Source organism: Rhincodon typus, chromosome 5 (genome assembly GCF_021869965.1).
Source record: "Rhincodon typus isolate 14 chromosome 5, sRhiTyp1.1, whole genome shotgun sequence".
Classification (NCBI taxonomy): domain Eukaryota; kingdom Metazoa; phylum Chordata; class Chondrichthyes; order Orectolobiformes; family Rhincodontidae; genus Rhincodon; species Rhincodon typus.
The window spans coordinates 69,946,255-69,961,318 of record NC_063336.1 but is presented as its reverse complement, the minus strand read 5'-3'; the positions used below and the strand labels follow the sequence as shown (position 1 = coordinate 69,961,318).

The 15,064-nt window shown below is 39.1% G+C and overlaps 1 protein-coding gene and 1 pseudogene across 1 annotated transcript in view; one reads left to right on the top strand and one right to left on the bottom strand.

Moving 5' to 3' along the window:
- The window catches only part of xkr6a (XK, Kell blood group complex subunit-related family, member 6a), a 488,063-nt gene that overhangs the window by 444,514 nt on the left and 28,485 nt on the right, over window positions 1-15,064 (top strand). The gene's annotated exons all lie outside the window — the stretch shown is intronic.
- LOC125483085 lies at window positions 1,570-1,751 on the bottom strand (annotated as a pseudogene).

Sequence of the window (15,064 nt, the reverse complement as noted above, 5' to 3'; positions counted from 1 at the left end):
GATGAAGGTTCTAGGCCCGAAACGTCAGCCTTTCTGCTCCTATGATGCTGCTTGGCCTGCTGTGTTCATCCAGCCCTGCACTTTGAATAAGGAGCTGCTTTATTTCAATGTTGGAGCTGCATTCATTCAGGCAAGTGGGAAGCATTCCATCATACTCCTGACTTCTGTTTGTCAATGGTAGAAATGCTTTGGGGAACAAGGAGGTGAATTACTTCCTAGCCTCTGACGTTTCAAACTCACAGTATTTATATGGCTAGTCCAGTTCCATTTCTAGTGGATGCTAACCTTTCCCCAAGTTGCAACTGGTGAAGGATTCAACAGTGGTAGTACTATCCAGCATCAACCAGATCATTGCCTAAAACTTGTGTGATAATGGCATGTGGGCTTTGCTCTGTGTGTATGGGGTGATTTAAGGAATAGCTATTATTTCTGGAGCCATGGTTTTTTGAACCCAGTATGAGAGAGAATTTCTGGAATGCCAATGGGAATTTGCTAATAAGTGGACAGAATGAGCATTGATGAGCGCTAAACTGAAAGAACTGTGGATACTGGAAATCAGAAACACAAACAAAAATTGTGGAAAAATGCAGCAGGTCTGGACATCATACAAAAAGAAGAGATTACATTTTTGGTCCAGTGACCCTTCAGAATTGGTAAGCATTAGTCTGCTTTTGGGTAGAAAGATCAGGGACTTTTTTCTTGCTTGGGGAAAAACTCATAATTTGGAAACCTTTTGGTGACAATTTGCAGAAAACCTGATCACAGCTGGGTGTAGGAAACAGTTTCTCCTTGAGAAAGGTGTTAGTTCAGGATGGTTAGGAAATAGGTTACCTCAGTGTAAGGATTTTAGTTTGAAAGCTCCAGACCAGAAGTATTTGTTTAGTATCCTGCTGGGGTTATTCAAAACTGAGAAAGTCTAAGGATGTCAAGGAAGGGGATATCATATTCTTAAGACCAGGAATGAAAGCATCAATTAAGTCAAATCTATAAATAGGGTTTTTTTTTGTTTTTTTGGTATTTGAGTACTATAAAGGGGTAGATGGAATATTGTATTTTTAGGATGTGTTATGAAATCTTCCAAATTGTGTTCTATGTAAATACTTGGTTGATTCTATTTTCTTTTATTTTTCATAATGAACTTCAGTTTCGTTGTTAAAATTGGATCTGCAGCACTGTTTGCTTGTATTTCAGTGACAGATCACCTCATTAAGTAAAAACAAAACAAAATCTGATCTATCAAGCCAGATTTCAGTCTGGGACCTGACCTGTCCAGTAGTAACATCAGCTGTGATCATTACACTGTGTGGCATGAAAGTTATTTGCCACTTATCAGCACTGACCTGGGTGTTGTCAGGCCTTTTTTGTTAACCATATGAAGCAATATATTTCCATCAAATAAAACAGAATGGTCTTGTAAATACTGTCTTTTGAAGAATGCAAGAAATATTCCAGCTGAAATAGTAATGAAAATATCAGACCCTTCCTGTCTGGTGAAATTTACATGTGAGAGAATGCTCGACAGCAAACACCAAAAATTCTTTTTGGTGCAAGTTTAAAAAAAGTTGAATTTCATTGGGCATCAAAAACAATTAATCCCTTTGCTCTCATTTGTACTTTATTCTTTAACCACATTCTTGGCATCAGGTTGGATCTCTCGCTTTAATTTCATTTTCAGTATAACAGTCTCCACATATATGGATCACGGGTTGTTGCTTTGGAGGCTGTAAGTTCTCATGGATATCTATTTCCATCCAATTTTCAATTTAAACATCTCCCTATGGAAAGATTGCAGCAGCAGCACAAATGCACAGCGGGGTTGCCCACCTTGTTGCATTTGGACATGGACTGCTTCAGTATCTGAGGATCATGAGTCTGGTGGGTCATTGATCATTATGCAAACATTGGCCAACATCTTCACTTTTGACCTTACAATGAGGGAAGGTGGCTTATGAAGCAGCTAAAAGAACTCCTGTAGTGATGTCCTGGACCTGAGATGATTGAACTGCAACAACAGCAGTCACCTTCCTTTGTGCTTCGTATGACTCCAAGCAGTGGAGAGTTTTCTTCCAGATTTCCATTGATTTTATTCTTCTCTCAATTTAGACCTGCAGCCTGCCCCTACATTTTGAATGCTGTCCTCCAATGGTCCTTGAGTGAAACAATCAGCTGTTGGTTATCCTGCTTGGCAGCCAGACGCTCAATTTGGACATTTGCCAGAGGAAGTCGGGATGGAATAAAGAAACAAATTACACTGAGATCCTGTTGTTAAATTTGGCAGGACCTCCACCTTTTGAGTTAACCCCATACTACATGCTCTCCCACAATGTCCCTGTCTCACAGTTAACTTTCTCACTTTGCCATAAACATGAAGGACTAAAATCTCAGTCAGGAATGAAGTGGTGAAAATAGGCAGTAATCTATTCATAAGCCACTTTCTGCTGCTCTTGATGTAATGCAAACATATGATATGTTGTGGTTTGTTCTGCAAATTATTCTCTTTGGATCTGACATGTGATACATATCCTGTAATTAACAGACAGGCTGTCAGTAAATGTAAAAAACGCATTAAAATATTACTTTCAGAATCATAGTATAGACTAGAAACATAGTGTGTTTTGCTCTACCATGAAAATGAAAATCCCCTTCACTTGGAACATTTCTTTCTTTAATCAATCGACATTTATATTTAATAATTATATAATTCATAAAAGGTGTTATCATTGATTTTGTTCAGGAAGAATTGAGAGAAGGCAATGTTTCTACATGAAGGTTGGAAATATCACCAGCTGGTGCAAATTGGTTAAGCTGTGGCCAAGAAAGCAACTATTAACACACATTTTAATTAACGGAAACAGGATGTGGTTTACTGAAAAATTGCAGTGTAAAGTTTGGCTGCTGGTTCTGTCTGTTGTTTTTGCCATTTTAAAGCCACATTGTTAATGCTGCCAGTTGCTTTAACATATCCACTACTCTCATCCCTTTGTCTAATAGTCATAGAATCAAAAAGCCCCTGCAGTGTGGAAAGAGGCCTTTTGGCCCATCAAATCCACACTGAACCTCCAAAGAGCATCCCACTTCGACCCAGCTCCCCAACTCTTTCCCCGTAACCCCGTATTTACCATGGCTAACCCACCTAACTTGCACATCTTTGGACAGTTTAACATTTCTGTTTGTGTTAGTCATGTGAGCTTTTGTTTAAGTAGATTTGCTGTATTACAGAGGTGGATGATTTGCTGTCAAGTTTAGGCTGCTTTGATGGGCTTCTTGTGGCACAGTGTTAGTGTCCTTAACTCTGAATCAGACAGCCTGGATTCAAGTCCCACCTGCTCCAGATGTCTATAAAGCAGCTTAGGTATTTTGTGACCAACCTGCTCAGAGATGCTATTATAGACAAAGACCGAGAGAACTGTGGTTACTGTAAATCATAAACAAAAACAGAAATTGCTGGAAAAGTTCAGCAGGTCTGGCACCATCTGTGAAGAGAAATTGGAGTTAACATTTTGGGTCCGGTGACCCTTCTTCAGAACTTCTGAAGTTCTGTTTTGGGTCACCAGACCTGAAACATTAACTCTTATCTCACTTGAAAAAATGCTGCCAGACCTACTGAGCTTTTCCAGCAATTTCTGTTTTTGTTTATGATTTACAGTATCCGCATTTCTCTCGGTTTTTGTTTTTAATAGCATTTCTGAGCAGGTTGGTAACAAAATATCTAGGCTGCTTTAAAACTTCAGTTAACATCACAAACAGCTATTCAGAACCTGGACTGCTCATGGGACATATACTAGTTACATCAGAGCTAGAAGACTGTTTCAATAAATTACCCAGGATTCAGAATTGGTGTAACACCACAGTAAGGTTTCGTACATTCTGTCCCAGTAAACCAGATAGGAATTGGACAAGTCACATCAGTACATTGAGTCTCCCCCAGTCGCTCTCAATTAATTACTATCCCAGGCACATAATCACCAAAGTCTGATTTGCCTTTGGTTTATTGCTAAGTCTCACATAAACGAGTCAGATCAGTTAGTGTTTAAATTGCTGTCACGCTCTTACTAATAAAAATGGTCTTATTAGTTATTTCTGCCTGTGAATACTCTTTTTGAAACAAAATAGAGCACCAGTTCTGATGAAAAGTCATTAGACTCAAAACATTAACAGTGCTTTCTTCCCACAGATGTTGCCAGACCTGCTGAGTTTCACCAGCGATTTCTGTTTTTATTGTAGATCTCCAGCATCTTCAGTTCTTTGTTTTGTTTTGTTTTAGTGCTCTTTTTGATCTTGGAATCGTCAATATTTTTAAACAGCCTAATAAAGTATATGATGGTATAAAGTATCTGATACAGAATTATTTATACATAAATTCAAATCTACAAAAGAAAGATGATTTAATTATAAATACTTATGGGAAGGATTTAAACCAAGATGAGTTTTCAGTTGGGTTACTACTTAGAGCAGATTGACACCATGATTTTAACCACAAGGCTTTGTTGGCTTGATCTCATCTGATTTGAACAAGTGAAAGTAAGCTCAAAAATGAGATAGCATAACAAAAAAAAAATCCAGGGCAAATTCCAGATTAGAAAATATTCAGACACATGAGTTTTATTTTAAACATGCTGATACAATAATTGAAGAATAAGGTTAATTTTCTTAGCAGCCCTTACACAGTACAGAAATTCATAAATGCATAGACTGTAAACCATGAAAATTGAATGGAAATAGATAGACTTTAAAAGTAAGCAGCCGACAAATGGAGTGTTTTTTTTCTGTGAACTGTTACCACAAATATGGTCAATCTCCTGGGAAATCTTATTCTAACTTTCTGAAGGTAGTATCAGTTATCCAAAGGAAAGTTGTGCACTCAACGTAGAAACATTTTGTCAGCTACAGCAATGAACATTATGTGCTTCTTATATCTAATTATGAACAAAAATTTGGATTACTGAATTCTTTCAATGCTGTTCTTATGGCACACAATGTGCTTGCCACTAGCTGGCAAGAAATTTGATGACTTAATTGACATTTAGGACATTGGTTTAAAGATCATCAATTACAAAAACATGATCTCCAGGACACATGACAACGTTTTATCTGGATGAACAATGATAAGTGACCTTTTCTCATCAAATATCCTTTTCAGGCCAGAGATTCCTCTTACTGCACTTCATCTGTGTGCAAATCTCTCAAAGTTAAGATTACCAAAGTGTAGGATACTATTAAAAATCATTAAACTCTCACTGGGCTACACAAAATTGAGCTCTCTTATCAATCTGTGAACCTAAACCATTGTTTGAGGAGAACAATTGTGTGCTTGGTGATCATTGTCCTGCTGACATGGTTCTAGTTGTTAAAATTGCTGCTTTCACAGTAGGGTGACATCAGCCGTGAGTAAAGGGGATAGATCTTGTTTCTGAGCTGTCACCTTTTAATTTTTTTGAGAGATTAAATAGTAGGGAGATGGTTGAATGGAGCAAGAGAAATGTATTGTGACAGCTACCTGCAAATCTGGCCTAGATTTGCAGTGGTGATCACTGACTTGCAGAACATTCATAAACTTATTCCTTCCGTACTCACAAATGCTGTTGGTTTTGTTTGGATGAGCTGGCACTAAGGTGCAATGTGGGTATTAGGGGCTATGGAAATGAGTAGTGATATTAAGGGTGTGGAGGACATAGAAGTAGGTACAAGGCCATAGTTTAACATGGATGGAATGAGGAGTCATGAGAGAATAGGTGGGGACATGGGTTGACGTGGTTGGGGAATGAGGAGTGAATGGAAGAGCGACAGCATGTGGAGCAGTAGGGTTAGATGTCCGAAGTTGGTCTTTTAAACCACACACATCAGCACCTTGCAGACTCTGTGACTATTGTTTCTGAGGGAAGCAGGCTGACCCCAGCATTTACCAAATACCTGCGGAAGGTATGTCTGGCCATCTGGTCTGGTTCTCCTGAATCAGATATGCAGAGCAGGAATTTTCCTGACTCTGCGCACCCATGTCAGGATCAAAAATTCAGGCTTTAGTATTTGACAACTTTCCTGTGAAGTACCTTAAGTTTTTATTATGTTAAAGTTACTATTTTCAAAGTTGTTGTCACATGAAAAATTTATATTGTGCATATAAAAAATGTATAATTTCTAGGATTTCACTCAAGTGTCTATATATTTTACGTTCTGTTACAGTTATAGACACAGGTTAGCATATTGTTAAAATCAAAAGTGTTCTATGAATTCTATGAATCATTCATTAAACAGTTAGCAATGGTAAATACTAGGGTCCAGATTTTCCTGTTGGACTAGCAAAATGTGAGTCAGGACCTTTTACAGTTTCGCGTGGCCTGGGATTTCCAACTATTCAAACAAGGAACGGGTTCTGTGAGCAGCTTGAGAGGCTCAGTGCAGAATTGGAGGACTGTGGGTATACAACATGTTGGTGAGAAGGACCTCCTAGGTTCTCAGGATGAATGAGCAAGAGTTGGAGTTGGTGAAGTCAATACCACAAATATGCACTATGTATGCCTGAGATATCTCTGAGGAGTTCTGACCAAAGATAGATTTTTGTTTGTCCCAAGCAAATCTCTAGTGAAAAGCTATTAGAAGTGTTAATTCTCCCAGTTGTGATTAAATGTCAGCAACTTGATGGCACTTTAGCTGCTGAATATTGTAGCAACATTTGTTTTATCTGTGAACTCTGACAGATGTGTGCACCCATGATTTAGAGATGCTGGTCCTGGACTGGGGTGAACAAAATCAGAAGTCACACAACACCAGGTTATAATCCAAACAGGTTTGTTTGAAATCACAAGCTTTCAGTGAAGTGACTTCACCTGACGACAGAGCAATGCTCAAAAAGCTTGTGATTTCAAATAAACCTGTTGGACTTCTGACTGTTCTGTAAGGAGCAGCAACATCAGAGCTCCAGTTAACTGGGACACAATCAGTGTACATGAGGCAGCTGTTGGAGATGCTTGTCACCCAGTCTTGGGTGTGAGGCTCCTCTGCAAAGCAAACATACTCTCCTGATTTGTACTCATCAAGGCATGAAGCATGGAGTAAACAATGGCGCATACCTGGCTGTGTTCTGTACTGAATTCAGCTTCTCTTGAGCCAACCATGAGCCCTGACCACCATGATGAATTTGGACAATCAGTATAGCCTCATTTTGCATCCCACAGAAACAATATTTGTATATTATCTCAGTTGGCATGCAGAAGAACTTCAAGGAACGTGTAAATGAAGCATGGAGCTGCTTTCCTTGCTATCAGGTGTCTCGAGGGGTGGGTGGAAGATACCAACAGAAGTGATGCTCCTGGTTTGCTGGATGTAAAGAGCTCACTGGATGCTTTTTTAAATATGACACTTAGAAGTTGACCTAGAAGAGGTCCCAGCCAGCTTCACAACTCCCTGCCCATAAGATTTGTATCCTCATGTGAGTATTTGAAATAAGGAAGATAAAATCATATGAGACAACTGCCGTGCACTGTATGGATGTATCTCTAACTTTAGACTGGATGCCACTTTTTGACTCAAAAAATCAATTCAATCCATGGTGATTTTTCAATTTCAATGAAACAGAGCAAGTGTTTAGAATTTTCTTAAAGTTCAATAGCTTGACCTTTTTAAAAGTATTTCTGGAGTATTCAGAAAGACAAGGACTAATTAGGAATAGTCAACATGGCTTTGTGCACAGGAAATCATGTGTCACTTTTTTGAAGAAGTGACGAAGAAGATTGATAAAGGCAGAGTGGTGGACGTTGTCTACATGGAATTCAGAAAAGTGTTCGATAAGGTTCCGCATGGTAGACTGGTTAGCAAGGTTAGATCACATGATGCCTCAAAAATAGGAGATAAAGGGTGGCGGTGGAGGGTTGCTTTTTGGACTAGAGGCCTGCAACCAGCAGTGTGCTGCAAGGCTGGGTGCTGACTCCACTGCTTTTTGTCATTTATATAAATGATTTGGATGTGAATATAGGAGGTATGGTTAGTAAGTTTGCAGATCAGGGCAGGACTTATATACTTAATGTAATGGTTGTTGGTGAACAAAGAGACCTTGGAGTGCAGTTTCACAGTTCCTTGAAAGTGAAGTCACAGGTAGGTAGAATAGTGAAGAAGGAATTTGGTACGCTTGCCTTTATTGGTCAGTGCTTTGAGTATAGGAGTTGAGAGATCATGTTGCAGCTGTACAGGACATTTGCTAGATCACCTTTGGAATACTGCATTCAGTTCTTGTCTCCCTGCTATAGGAAAGATGTTGTGGAACTCGAAAGAGTTCAGAAAACATTTACAAGGATGTTGCCAGGGTTACAGCATTTGAGTTCTAGGAAAAGACTGATTGGCTGGGGCTATTTTTCCCCAAAGGTGACCTTATAGATGTTTATAAAATCATGAGGGGCATGGATAGGGTGAATAGCCCAGGTATTTTCCCCAGGATAGGGCAGTCCAAAATGAGAAGATATAGGTTTAAGGTGAGAAGTGAAATGTTCAAAAGAGACTTAATAGGCAATCTTTTTATGCAGAGGCTGAAGCGTGTATGGAATGAGCTGTCAGAGAAGGTGATGGAGGCTAGTACAATTACAACATTTAAAAGACACCTGGATGGGTATATGAATAGGAAGGGTTTAGAAAGATACAGGTCAAGAGCTGGCAAATGGGACTAGATTAATTTAGGATATCTGGTTGATGTGGACAAGTTGGACCGAAGGGTCTGTTTCCGTGCTGTACATCTCTATGACTATGGCTAAGTCATGACATGAGAGTTTGCCCACAAACATTTCTACTGCTTTTAATGCATTATTGCACTTCTTAAAAATTTATTCATGGGATGTGGGCATCTCTGGCTGGTATTTATTGCCAATCCCCAGTTGCCCTTGAAAGTGTAGTTGTGAGTTGCTTCATTGTACGACTGGTGTCCATTTGCTGTAGAGATGCCATTAAGGATTGAGTTCCAGGATTTTGATGCACTGTCACTGAAAGAACAGTGATAGATTTCCAAGTTAGGATGGTGAATGTCTTGGAGAGGAACTTGCAGGCTGTGGTGTTCCCATATATCTGCCAATCTTGTCCTTGTAAATGATAACAGATGTGGTTTGGAAAATGCTGTGTAAGGAGTCTTGGTGAAATACTTCTTGTAAATGGTAAATACTGTTGAGCTTAGTGTCAGTGATGGAAGAAATGAATATTTGTGGGCATGGCACCAATCAAATGGACTGCTTTGTCCTGAATGGTGTCAAGCTTCTTGTATTGTTAGAGCTGCACTAATCCAGGCAAGTGGAGAGTATTCCATTACACTACTTATGTGTATTGTGTATATAGTGGACAGGTACCGGGGAGTCAGGAGGTGAGACACTCACTGCAGTATTCCTAGCCTCTGACCTACTCTTGTGGCCACAGTACTTTGTATGGCTAGTCCAGTTCAATTTCTGGTTAATGGCAGTCCTCAGGCTATTGATAGTGGGGAATCAGTAGTAGTAATGCCATTAATGGTCAAGGGATGATAGTTAGATTTACTCTTGTTGGAGGGATAGTCATTGCCTGGCACTCGTGTGGCATGAATGGGACTTGCCACATATCTGCCCAAGCATGGATATTGTCTTGCTGCAATTAGACATGGACTATAACAGTATCTGTAAAGTGATAAATGGTGCTGAACATTTTCTAATCATCAGTGAAAATCTTCACTTCTGACCTTATGATGGAGGGAAGGTTGTTGATAATGCGGTTGAAGATGGTTAGGCCAAGATCACTACCCTGAGGAACTGCTGCAAAGATGATCGACTCCAACCATCACAACCATTTTCCTTTGTGTTGGGTATTAATCCAACCAATATAGAGTCATCATTCCTCCCAATTTTCATTGACTTCAGTTTTGCTAGACCTCCTTGTTGCCACATTCAGTCAAATACAGCCTTGATATCAAGGGCAGTCAAGGCTTGTGGCAAGTTTTGAAGACGTGTCTTCAGTGCTTTGACTGTAATATTGTCAGAGCCCATAGCTTTTACATGTTTCCAGTGCCTCCAACCATTTCTTAATATTACATGATTTAAATCAGCTGAAAATTAGTATCTGTGAATCTGGAACCTCGGGAGGAGGCCATGATCAACCACTTGACACTTGAAGATTGTTTTGAATTCTTCAGCCTTAGCTTTTGCATAGATGTGCTGGTCTCCTCCATTATTGCGGATGAGAATAATTGTGGAGCCTCATCCTCCAGTGAGTTGTTCAATTGTCCAACACCATTCACGATCGAATGCGACAGGATTGCAGAGCTTAGATCTAATCCATTGATCGTGGCATTGCTTAGCTTTATCTGTCACTCGCTGCTTCTGCTGTTTATCATGCAATAGTCCTGTTTTTTAGCTTCATCTCATTTTTAGATATGCCTGATACTGCTCCTGGCATGTCCTCCTGTGCTCTTCATTGAACCAGGTTTGATCTTTTGGCTTGATGGTAATGGTTAAAATGGGGGATATGACATACTATGAGGCTACAGATTGTGTTTTAGTGCAATTTGTCTGCTGCCAATGATTTACAGTGCCTCTTGGATGCCCAGTCTTGATTTGCTCGATCTCTTTGAAGTCTGTCCCATTTAACATACAACACAATGGAGGGTATTCTCAATGTGAAGAATGGGACTCTTTCTCCACAAGACTGTGCAATAGTCAATCTTACCATTACTGTCATGGGCAGATACAAATGTGACAGGCAGATTGGTGAGGATGAGGTCATGTATGTATTGCCTCAATTTGGTTCCAACACCACTTTCTGCAGATCCAGTCTAGCAGCTATGACCTTTAGGACCCAACCAGCTTGGTCAGTAGTTGTTGTGCCAAGCTATTCTTGACAGTGAACATTGAAGTACATTTTGTGCCCTTGCCACTCTCAGTAATTCATTCAAGTGTTGTTCAACATGTTGAACTGATTCCACAGCTGAGGAGAGAGTTTGGTATGTGGTAATCAGCAGGAGACTTCCTTGACCATGTTTGACCTGATGCCATGAGACTTGATCAGTGCTGGAGTCAATATGAACAACTACTAGAGCAACTCCTTCCTGACTGTATATCACTCTTCTGGGTCTGTCCTGCCAGTGGAACAGGTCAGTCTCAGGATGGTGAAGGGACATTGTGTGTAAGGCATCATTCCGTGAGTATGACTATTTTAGGCTCTTGCTTGTCTAGTTTGTGAGACAGCTCTCTCAATTTTGACATGAAGTCCTAAATGACAGCAAGGAAGATTTTACATTGTCAGTAGGCCTGTGTTTTCTATTTTCATTTCCAGTGCTTTAGTCAATGCCATATGGTTCGATTGTTTCATTCTTTTACTCCATTGTAGCAAGTGATACAACCAAATGGCTTGCTATGCCATTTAAGAAGGCAGTTAAGAGTCAATTACATTTATGTGGGTCAGGACATCCATGAAAGATGACAGTTCCCTAAATGGCATTAATGAGCCACGTGGGTTTTTATGACAATCAACAATGGTTTCATGGTCCCCATTAGCCTTTTAATTCCATATTTTTATTGAATTTAAATTCCACCATCTGTCATGGTGGGATTCGAACCTGGAATATTACTTGCGTCTTTGGATTAATTGTCTATTGGCAATGCCACCTCCCAATTGGACAAGTATTGTAATGCATGTCATTACAGAATGTTATTCTAAGTATGATCAACATGTCTTGCAAGAAAAAACCCGATGATCAATCATTGCATTAAATCATATCAACATTGCAATATATCATTTTGTAGTGACATTTGAGGGTGTCAAAACACTTTGCTTATCTGTCAGAATATTCCTGGCTCCTCAGCAGACATCCCTCATCGACCTTGAATTCTTCAAGGTTTTCTATCTTGGCTTCTAAAATCTGCTGTAGCATGGGGAGGAATACTCAAATTTCTTATAGTCATCATAACAGTGACCCTCTCCTCAGAAAGGTGGGTTTTGCACACAAGAACTCCCCAATTTATGAAAGGTCCAGACAAAAATGGGCATTTAGGCAAGTAGAGAAAGTTTGGTTTGCAGCCAAAACTTGTCAGAATTTCAGGTTTCGTGACTCAATTTAACTGTTGTCACCTGTATTCAACAATATTTCATTAGTGTTGCAATGTTGAAATAAATTGTTGAAAAATATGAATTTTTCTTAAAATGTAGATAATACGTACTAAATATACTTTTTAATGTTCTACTTCAGGTTTACAGGAACAGAACACGGCTTTTCTGTTTCTCAGATTCACTCTGTTCTCTGTAATCAAGTTGCCAGTTGTGAAGCTCCATTTCCCTGATAGGATGAAATGGTAATAGTGCAACCTGCTGTGAAAAAATTACTCATTGAGAAGGAACTGGCAGTTACATGTAATGCACTCCTTGTATTATCTACCAAGCTACCAAATGGAGAATATCATTATGGTAAAGTAACTGACTGAATATAGCCTCTTTGAAAAGTATGACAGAATATGTGGCATTGAGAGCAAAAACAGTTTGGTCGTCTTCTACATGCTCACTGCCTACTTGAGATAGCTGGTGGTGTGGATTGATATCCTTTGCAAAAATTGAATTGTACATTTTGTGTTACTTAAAAGACTTTGTGAGAATAGGAACCTTGTACCAAGATCTAGATATCTAGCTTTATTCAATGTTTTCTGTTTTTTGCCACATTTCCTCAACTTGATTCACTTGAGTTGTATGACTCCATTGCAGCCTTCAAGCTGGTTTTCTTTTGTTATCTTGGGTATTTGTGTCGAGTCACAATGGGACATTAGTGTAGTTACTTTTCATTGTTAATGTTGCAGAGAGGATCTTAGAGGAAGTACTTCATAGTTGTTAATAACAAAAGAAGTTAGACATTGTCAGGCTTCAGTGCCTGTGCACAGCTGTGAGCAGATCCATGGGGAGGATTTTCAGGCAAGAAGCCCAGAAGTATAGGTTCCCCAGATGTCCTGTAGAATTAACTGCAGGATGTTTAAAATTTTCAAACAGGTTTCCTGTCTGACATCCGGCAAATTGATCATTGGGGTAGGGTGGTAGTGAGTGAATTGGATATTGTGGCAGCATGGGATATGATTGGTTATAGATGGGGCAGATCAGACATTGTTGGGATTTAGGGGTTCGCTGATCACACTGGTCCCCTCAAGAGGAGGCATGCTTGTTGGGCCTACTGCTCTTCCTGACCTACAGAAATGCAACAAAGGCATTTACCTCATTAATCTAACCATTTTCAAATCCTCTTATCTCCCAGGTTTCTAGAGTGGTGGGATTCCTAGCCTCCATTAAAATTAAAAATCCAGTTAAAATGAAGACACACAGTCTCTTTAAAACATTTCAATGATGGATCTGTCTTCTGAGAGTGAATTGGTCACCTGTTGCCTCCCCCTCCACCTCTAAGAATTGCAGGTGTTCGGACTTGGGGTGGTTTGGAGGTGGGTTAGTGTTAAGTTTGGAATATTACAACTTCAGCTTTTCCACCTGCACTCATCCTACCTTTCCTCAAGGCGTGAAAGTCTCTTACAAAACTCTGTCATGCAAGATACAATTCTCCAGTTAAATGTGTTTATTTTCCAATCACGCATAAATTGGCAAAATTTGAATGCTAAGAGCATCTACAGAGTACATTTATTTTTCTGTCTCTTAAGAAAACTGAATTCAATAGACCACACATTCCAAAATTGAAATATTTTATCAGTTGTTGAAAAATTGAATACTCTGGATTGCTGTACTTAAATATGTTTTGTCCTGTGGTGTAATGCCACCATCCCAAATAAACCTTAGATTGCACAATTAAATAAATGAACTTTCATGAAATATACATTTGCCATTTTCATTGCTTACACTAAAAATATATCTCAGTATTTTAATTGCATCTCACCCATCACCTGCGTGTTGAACAAGACTTGAATACAGAGTCACAACCAGTCCCAGACTTATCGAAAATTGAATCAGGACATAATTTTCCAGCTCTTCATCCCTTTTATTTGGAGTCCTAAGTCAAAAAAAAAGCCCTAAAGTAAATATATGCACTTATTTTCTAATCAACAGTCCATTCACTTAGATGTTATTTCACATCGACCCAACACAAAAAGTAGCGAAGTATGAGTACTCTGTACGACTGAAGCAATCAGCTCCTACACACCAGCTATTGGTATTACATGAACTTGGCTTGTATTGAGGGGGTGATGTGCTCAATGTCTTTAAATTGTTTTAAATATTTAACTTGGTATATACAAAGGGGCTATTTTCCAAGACCAAAGAGACTTAATCTTAAAATTAGAATGTGATCATTTTGAAGTGGAATCAAGAAGATCTTTTGAACTCCAAACGTTATTGAAACTGTCTTCCTATTGCCTTGGAGTTTGGAGGTTTCAACACTGAAAGAGATTTTTGTTAGTTAAGTACATCAAGGAATATGGAGCAAAAAATGTTAAAGGCCAACTGAGGAGAAGATCAACCATAAACTAAGCGAATGATGGAGCTCAGAGGGCTGAATGGCTGACATCAATTCCTAATGTTTTAAATTATTACCAGTGGAAGTGTGACAAAAAGATAAACTGTTCAATTTCCCTGAGATCATCAGCATTTTTAATGTGGTAAATATAGGGAATGATTAAGGTAAATGCTTTGAGACAGGCTGTGAAAACTAACTGAATTTTCTGAAGTAGCCAGTGCATTTAATACCATTAAGTAGCTTCTTTGTAAATGACACCTAATCTGATCAAAAATGGTTATGAGAAGTTCACTCATTATCAACGTGGGTCATTTAAGTGTTGCAACTGTACAGTTTATTATGTGTTGTGTTTTCACTTACAGCAATGGTGAAGATTGGCTCTCCGTCATTAAAAAAACACCCATCCAATTGGAATCAATGGACAGGAAATTGAGTTTTATAAACAGGCAATTGAACTGCTACCGCTGCTACTGTACAACTAGAAAGAGAAATCAGATTGGGGTGGGGGTTGGGGGAAGAAGATTTTCAATATCAGACTAGAACTGACAGTATATAGATAGCATTTAAATCGTTTTCAGGGCAGACAAGAATTGATTGATGCTCATTAGAAAACAAACAGGGCTTCAACTTAAC